Source organism: Aplidium turbinatum, chromosome 1 (genome assembly GCF_918807975.1).
Source record: "Aplidium turbinatum chromosome 1, kaAplTurb1.1, whole genome shotgun sequence".
In the NCBI taxonomy this organism is placed as follows: domain Eukaryota; kingdom Metazoa; phylum Chordata; class Ascidiacea; order Aplousobranchia; family Polyclinidae; genus Aplidium; species Aplidium turbinatum.
Genome location: NC_137472.1, coordinates 5,341,219 through 5,350,178, shown reverse-complemented (window position 1 = coordinate 5,350,178; position 8,960 = coordinate 5,341,219). Strand labels below are relative to the sequence as shown.

The window sequence follows — 8,960 nt, the reverse complement described above, 5'->3', positions numbered from 1 at the left end:
CCGGATTTAGACCATGAGAGCCCCTAGGTTACTCCATTTGTGAGGCCCCTCCCCTATTTTTGAGGTTAGAATTTCTCTCTAAACAACATCACATGTCATTGTTTAATATTAAAAATATGAGTGCAATAAACTCTTCATTCTTTTCATTTTCCACATTCATGGGTGCAAATTTTTAATTAAAAGAATAAAAATTTAGTTAAGGCAGTTTTGCTGTTAATTTTAATTTCTTTGATCAAACAACCGTTACAATAATTGTAAAGTTTATTTACGAGGACATAAGAAATAGTTACAGCCATCAAATAGAGTAAGACTAGGCTACGGTACCAAATTTTATTTCTAGCTTTCGTCAAAGCAAAATTATGCAAAAAGTTCATCAAAATTTATCAGTTTTAGTTTGTCACTCTCAATGCACAGAATGCTCAGTGCAAACAACCTTTCTTGAGACATTGTCGATCTCAGTTTATTTTTGATGCTTTTGAGCCTTGAGAAAGATCTTTTTCCTGAGCAGTTAGTGACCATTAAGCTTAGAAACAGTCTTAATATTGCTTCAACATTAGGAAAGGCAGTGTTAATTTTTCCTTGCACATAATTTCATAAAGGTCTCCATGAGACAAGTGAATAGATTGCTCTTCTGTACCGGCAAGCCCTTAGTTTTGTGTTTATCTCACGTACAAATAAAAATGTAGAAGTTCATCAGAAAATTTCGGGTCAACATCTTCCGGATTTCTTTGTCTCCTAGTGACAGCTCTGTAGTTATTCGACAAGGTTGCTTTTGTTTGCTGATCAAACTTATCTCTAATTTCGCTTAGAAAGTCTGTCAAACCAGTTGTGTATAGAATTTTCTACTCTGAAAAGCTTGATATATATATATACGCTAGGTAGGGTTTGAACTTGTCAAGTTTTTAAAAGAATTACAAACTTCGAAACCGAATTTCGAGGCCTCTGGATGTTGAGCCCCTAGGCTTTAGCCTGCCTAGCCTATTGGTAAATCTGGCCCTGCACACAGCCTGACGTCGCAATCAAGAAAACTTCTTCACCTTAAACAGAACTTGACATGTATGAACTTTGGAATTTACGTAGCGACTTGCAAAATTTGCAAAGAGCAGTATGTTGGACAAACAAAAAATTCATTTTCTGCAAGTTGGAACAAACATCGCTCCATTTGGAATTCAGGGAACTGCGGCAACTTCTCAGACAAAACCGACAAAACGGTGCTACTACAACATTATCAAAAAAAGCATACTTATACTTCAATAAAGACTCTTCATTTACCGGACTGTTTTGAAATCACGTTTGTGGAGGAACCAGACCCAACTAAATTTAACCACAGAGAAGAATTTTGGTATCAATTGTTAGATGCCAAAATAAACATTCAAAAAATGTTTTTGCCTAAATTTAAGTGAAAAGCACTTGTAGGCCTACTAACAGATTTGTTTGCTGTGCAGTTCATGAAATTGCTCCTGTTAATTTTTTAGCTAAATCTCGAAAATGTCACTATGCATAGACAACCATTAATTTAGGATTTTATTGATTATTTAATTGTTTTATTGTTATTTCAGATAATACGCAGCCAAGGAAGTTTCAAAAATATTTGATAAAACAACCATTCAACGCTTTATAGGCAGAGAAAACTTTTTCTCGAACCGTTGAAAATTTCATGATCAGATCACCGCTTCAATGCGTGATGGAAATTTACAGGTAAATCTGCATCAAAAAAAAGTTTTCTCTGGCTATAAAACGTTGAATGGTAGTTTCATCAAATATTTCTGGAAACTTCCTTGGTTGCGTAATGCGTATTACCTGAATTTTCTCAACTATAGCTACTCTCCAAGGCGTCTATAATCAATCAGAGTTGACTCTGTCAAGGTAACAATCATAGATGGTCCTGTAACCGGTGGTGAAATCTTCTAAAATGACTGAGACTTTTGATAAATTCTTATTTCTTTTCGAATCAATGTTTACTTTAAAAGGTCGTCGCTAATTAATTGGATACGCTACTATATTACATTGTATTATAATCACTGAAATCATATTGAATTGATATTAATAATAATACCCTCTATTAATTTTCATTGCTTATCTAAGTACTGTAAATTAGTATACTTCAGTAGATGTTCATTGTGATGGCTGTTTTTGCTTTGAACATTAAGTCTGTTTTAACAAAAAAAAAAAAACACCTTAAGCGAGTAATATCGGTCTGGAATTGCATGCGGGAAGTGATTTTCTGATGTCTCTGAATTTATTAATATTCAATTGAACACTGAGAATATGTCCTTATAATCTTTGTCGTGTATTGTATAGAGTTTAAATTTAACCGTTGTTATTGCGTTCATAAACGTAGTTGCACTGATGAGAATTTAGTATTCGAAAACGCGTTCTGCAACACTGTTTTTGTAGTCTGCAATGCCTAATGCAGATTTACCTGCAGATTTCCATCACGCATGGAAGCGGTGATCTGATCATGAGATTTTCAACGGTTCGAGAAAAAGTTTTCTCTGCCTATAAAACGTTGAATGGTAGTTTTATCAAATGTTATTGTTATTTGCATACGAAATTGTTTTAGAGCATCCATTAATTTCAAACCTTTGAAGAATTTTTTATTATTACTTTGCTCTTGACAATATCAAACTGAAGATTCTTTGAAATCGAAATCGATATTTGATTACAAAAATGAGGCTGGTACACTGTTTGTTATGTTGAGCAACAGGACGAGACTAATGTTGGTGAGTGAATATTCTTGTGCCAGACGAATGTCAAGATGGCCTTTCCGACTTTTTACGAACGTGCTTGACATTGGAGCCCTGAATTCCTATATCACTTGGGTGTTCAAAAACTGAGACTGGAACAGTAGAAAATCTAATCGAGGATATTATTTCTTGACGGAGTTAGGCAAAGAATTGACGAAACCTAATGTCTTGCGCAGAGCATGTAATCCATCTGGTTTTCAGCTTCACATCTTTAGAGCTATTGAAGGTATAGGAGTTTCTGTGGCTCGAAACACTGAAGCTTCAAATATATTTTCAACGTCAAGGCAGCTAGTGAGACAGAAGAGAGGAAGATGTTTTCAATGTCCTTGAAACAACGATAGAAAAGCTAACATTATATGCTCCAAATGCAAACGTTTCGTTTGCGAACAGCACCGAGTCACCAACACAACTGTGACAAGTGCAAAAGAATGTGAAGATGACAGTGAATGAACTGTGTGTTTATGAATATAATCCTTTGTCTAAGTAAATTGTAGAAACACATATATTATACTGTATGCGATGCTAAGAAGACTAAAATTTTAGTTTTTATAACACTTGGGGTAAAAACAGGGGTTTGTTACAGTGTCATAAAAATGGCATCTGCTTTACTTACAATTTCAGCAATCTTCCTTTGTTACATTAGCTGTATAAACTATAATCTAAGTAAGGATGAAGAAAGTGGACTACAAGTTGGCTTGTGCTTTAGTGTGCCGGTATACTGATTGTATGTATTGTGAGAGAACGCAAAACTGGCTCAGCCAATTTGCCGTTTGTCATTTCCAAGGAAACATGGCCTCCTTCATCCCCAAACCTGAACGCCTTAGACTTTGGCATCTGGTCTTACCTGGAGAGCAGGGTTTCGACTAAACACCACCAAAGTTTGGAAGCGCTGAAGGATAATCTGAAAAAAGAATGAGTCAAAATACCTCAAAGAGTTATTCATGACTCTTGCAGGTCCTTTTTGAAGCGTCTCCGACTTGTTATCGACGCAAATGGCCGACACATTGAGTAAAACTTTTTTTCCTAAATATTTATTTATTTGACAATAATATTATATGTTTATTACTCAATTTTTATCTACCATTTGTTAAATACATTTGTTTGAAGTTATAACGTTAATTATTGATGACCCTGTATATACTGTATACTTTAAGCAATAGAAACGATGGGGTCCTTGGAGGACCCCACCTTGGTAAACGACGTTGGTGAGCTAGGCTTGGTATGTTAAAGGTTAAGTGAAACCCGCCACTCTTCAAAAGTTGCTGTAGCTCTCTCAGCAAGTTTACAGCTTCATCTGGGTTGGTGCCTGATTTGCACAAATCATCCACGTAAAAGTTCCTTGCAACTGTCATGACAGTTTCTTCACCCCCACCAGTCAAATTCTCCTCTGCCGTTTTCTTCAAAGCAAAGGTGGCACATGTTAGTGTGGACTTGGCAGGCATTACTTGCACAGCATAAACGGGAGCATGCTTGGAAATAGATTGACCTCCGGCCCTCGAGTTGACTGGCTGTGACGGCTTCTTCAAATTTCTATCAGAATCCATTAAGTGTCCATATTCGCTGTCCGCCCGTGATGCCGCATCTTCAACCAGGACTCTGAGGTCAGAGAAGGTTATGCACTATGCAGTCTGCCTTTTGATAAGTTATATTTACAAACTGTTCTTTTAGTTTTTAAGGGAGGCGTTGAAAAATCCTTTGGAGCATGTCATCGCTATTAAATATGACTTGCCCCAATCATCAAAGCTGACCTCGCACATACATCTTGTGGCAGAGGTCTAAGAGCCCTTTGGCATCCCACTCTGAAATGAGGGGACCTTGCAACAAGTCTTCCTTCGCCCTGGCCATTAACTTTCCTGGATTTTTGAAGCGCTTCTCTAGTCTTCATGCCATCTCATATGCCCTTTCACTATTGTCAAGACAGCTTAGCCCTGAAACTACTTCCAGTGCTTTCTCAATACAACGGTCTTCTAAGTAGGCAAGCCTGTTCTCTGTGGACCGATATTGCAACAACATATTTTTTGAGCTTATACTTGAAATCGCAAAACTTTAACACACTTCCATCAAGTTTTTCCAAATTAAGCCCTGGCCCAAAGTCACAGGTTTATAATTTGGGCCTCCTGTACTGTACTGTAAAGACCCACCTTGTCCTGAACCACTCTGCACTTGAAAGGGTGGAGCATGAGGGCTTAGTATGACTGGCCTTTGTTCTACTTTTTTTGCAGTCACGTTACTACATTGAGCAGCACCACCTGACAGAGTATCTGCATTCACAGGGGTATTAATAGAGAGCTGACTGAAACTCGAGACAAGCGAGTTACACCTTTTCATTGAGCTATAAAGCTCCTTTTCTATATTGTTTAACTTTTTTCGAGAAGAGAACCACTTACAATGTCCGCCTGTAAAATAGCTATTTGCATGTGTGAAATCTTTTCCAAAAGAAGGGCACGCTTATTCCTCATGTCGGCAACAATAACACATCAATTCTCTGCAACCAGGGAGTTAATTTCTCTACTAATTGAGCTCCTCTAATTGCATATTGGCTACATCCACTATGTAAGATGTTTCATAAGTAGTGGATACAGAACAGAACATTTCGACTTTTTTCAGAACCCTTACTGTCTTTTCCCCTAGTCATCATTGACAGACTAACAAAAACTCAAAATTGCAAATACTTTTACCTACCTTGGTTCTTGTAAGCTGAGGTTTGATGAAGACTACCTTAATATCGGCTCTTCAAACCTGTAGCAAGACATATGCATTATGCAACCCTATGTGGCTGCTCACGCCAACCAAGACAGTGCAAAAAAAAATTAACCAATCACTTCGACAAAGTAAAGATTATACAAAACTAATTCTTAAACATTATATCAAAGATGACAAAAACCACAATGGTTAATTGTCTACAACAATGGTACGGTGCCTCGCACCAAGGGATAAACACAAAAGACAAAATAATTTTACCAATTAAACTAAATCCTTGACAGACTTAAAAAGGATGTCTCAGGACACAAATTTAATTACAATTAATTTAGCAATTAAAATAAAGTTTACGAGCTCGATGGCGTATAAGCGCAGACCTAGCAGGGCTGCGTAGCAAAACACATAAGTAAAAAATTGAATTGAAACATAAATTACAAGCTAGCTAGCACTCAAGCACAGACCTAGCAATGCAATCCTTGGCAGACCTAAAAAGGCTACCCCAGGATGCAAGTAAATTTACAATTATTGAAACAAAGCATACAAGCTAGCTGGAACGCAAGCACAGACCAAGCAATGCAATCCCTGACAGACCTAAAACGGCTACCCCAGGACACAAGTAAATCTACAGTTGAAACAACAATTACTAGCTAGCTGGCACTCAAGCACAGACCTAGCAATGCAATCCTTGGCAGATTTAAAAAGGCTACCCCAGGATGCAAGTAAATTTACAATTATTGAAACAAAGCATACAAGCTAGCTGGAACGCAAGCACAGACCTAGCAATGCAATCCTTGACAGACCTAAAACGGCTACCCCAGGACACAAGTAAATCTACAGTTGAAACAACAATTACGAGCTAGCTGGCACGCAAGCACAGATCTAGCAAAAAACCTTGGTAGATCTAAAAAGGCTACCCCAGGACAAATATAAATAGCTATGACAAGCTATTTATATTTTATTTGATCAACCTTTTCTGTTTTATTATTCCACAAAACGTTCGAAATTAAATTACAAACTTTGGTTGTCTTCAAATGGTTAATTTCTACACATAGGCTAGATGTATGTTTCTCCACCACCAATCATGACTCTATGAAATACTCATCTTTGTGGCCGTTAAGATAAAGGTTTGGTGGCTTCGAAAGGGGGAATTTTTAGGCTAAGGGCCACTCTTTATCTAAATCCGGTATAATTGCCTAGCACTCACGCAAGCTAGGAGCCCATATATTTTTCAATCCTGACTTAGATCTATGCATGTTTTTTTCTACAAAAACGCTACTCAGCTCTACGGATACCAATTAATTGACAGTATTTCCACTGCATTTCAGATTACATTTACGGACTCACATAAGCGTGCAGGCAATCATTGCTTTGTCTATATAACATGATCACTAAATGCAAATCTGTTTGGTTGCTTGCAGGTGTCTGAATCAATAGTGCAATGTTTGCAACTGGATGGTTACAGCACCTGCCTTTTTTAAAAGTTCATTGAGTTTATTCTTAGCATTCGGAAGATCATGTCTGTGAAGTAAAAATCTAAATTGCTTGCAATCAGGGCCGTGTTACCCGCCCCTATACCCGCCGGCGAGAGGGGGACCACTGCTGGTTAGGGGCCCACTCATTTTAGTCTGTTTAATGTTTTTTGAGTGTTCAAAACATAGAAACGTTGCTACAAAAGCTGGATATGTAATAGCTTAAATCATGCAAGGCCGTATTGACTGCTTCCCAAACCTACGGCTAGAGGACCACTCATATTTAGTTCGTGCAGCGTTTATCGGGTTGTAATTTTATATGTACCAGCAACATTTCATACGTAATTTTGTTTATATTTTAGTAAAATTTTCTTGCTAGCTTTGCTCGCCCAACCATGTTTCATTCACCTAATCTGCAATATTGGAATGGGCATGCATAGTTTCAACAGTGGATTAAGGGAGTAGCCTAAATAGTTGTTTGTGTCTCACAAAACACTGCGTAGGCTACTCTAATAGCCTAGTTCAGGGGTCACCAACCTTTTTTGCATGCGGGCCACTTTGGCACTAAGGAGAGCTGTGGCGGGCCGCACTAATAAAATGTTAGGTAGGTTGACTCTTATGCTAGAAAAGAACGCATTTCGTACCCAGATTGGCTTCCTTACCTTCCCGTCCACTTAGTCTAAATCTTCAACTACCAGATGTAAACCTGGATACGACAAACAAAAAAATCAGAATATTCATCGCCAAGCAAGAGTGGAGTTGTCACTTCGCTTCACAAAAGATATTTTGCAATTAGCAATTTCAGTAAACAAGGAAATGTTTGACACATCGCAATATAGGCAACAATAATGACCTGCAAACATATCAGCGAAAAATAGGCTCCAATAACAGGGAAAAAGAAACCAGGCAACCATGATACAAACGCTTGTGGAAATCACCGAAAAATTGTAATTCTATCGTAATTCTTGAACAGTCTTCCCTCTAAAAAAGCAATGAGCTGGTTTTTATCCTTTTTGTGAGAGTCTATAAAACCGTCTTTCTTTGATTATTGACAACTGTCACTTGCGGTGCTTATCAGCGTGGCAAGAATTGTTGATTAACAATATTTTGCAGGACTTGCTTTGGCAGAACATATACTAAAATTGGAACGATACAGAGAAGATTAGCATGGCCCCTGCGCAAGGATGACACGCAAAATCATGAAGCGTTTCATATTTCTTTAAAAAAACATTTTGCAGTAGGCTACTAAGCTAAATATTTTCATAATACAATCAGAAAAAAGTCTTTAAATTCATATATAATATTTTGCCAATTTATTATAAATTGAGTTGGCACACAGACCTAATTTTCCAACAAAAACTTGCATAAAGAGAACACTGCTCATGAAACACAATAACGGTGAAACGCACACTAGTGTTTACATGACATTTGCAAGCTTAAAATAAGCAACCTTTTGCTCACAGACAATTTCGAAATTCGAAAACAGACGTTTTAATCAACCACTGGAACAGTGTGGCTGGACATCGCATTGGAATAACTTTAAGCAACCCCCATCTAGAACTATAATCTGATTGGTAGGTCGGTGGAATCGTATGCAAAGCGAAAATATGCTTCCCGGAAAGTATTTTTGCCTTCGTGCTCTTTAACTCCTCAAGAAAAGTATTTTTGGTTATACTTGTACGCTGATACCTTCCGCGGGCCGCAACGATACAGCGTGGCGGGCCGCATGCGGCCCGCGGGCCGCCATTTGGTGACCCCTGGCCTAGTTCATTCACAATTAAGTGGACAAGTTATAAAACACATGACTAGGGAACAGTGTTCCGAAAGCTGGTGCATACCGCTACTACCACAGCGAACTCGCAACATCAGGTTAAAGCAGGTCGTTAGTATCTACTATGATCGTAGTCTACTTCACAATATACATATTGTGAAGTAGACTACGATCATGCTGCTAAAAGCGAAACTCAATTTATTGCATAAGTTGACAAATTTCGTTGTTAATCGAGATAGGTTATCAAATTAAAAGTGCTGTGATAATGCTTTT

The 8,960-nt window shown here is 37.9% G+C and overlaps 1 non-coding gene across 1 annotated transcript; it reads left to right on the top strand.

The window, feature by feature from the left end:
• The first annotated feature begins 8,032 nt into the window (after positions 1 to 8,032).
• LOC145785065 (U6 spliceosomal RNA) lies at positions 8,033 to 8,135 on the top strand. The gene has a single exon (XR_014291113.1). It is a non-coding gene; the product is annotated as a U6 spliceosomal RNA (small nuclear RNA).
• Positions 8,136 to 8,960: the final 825 nt, after the last annotated feature.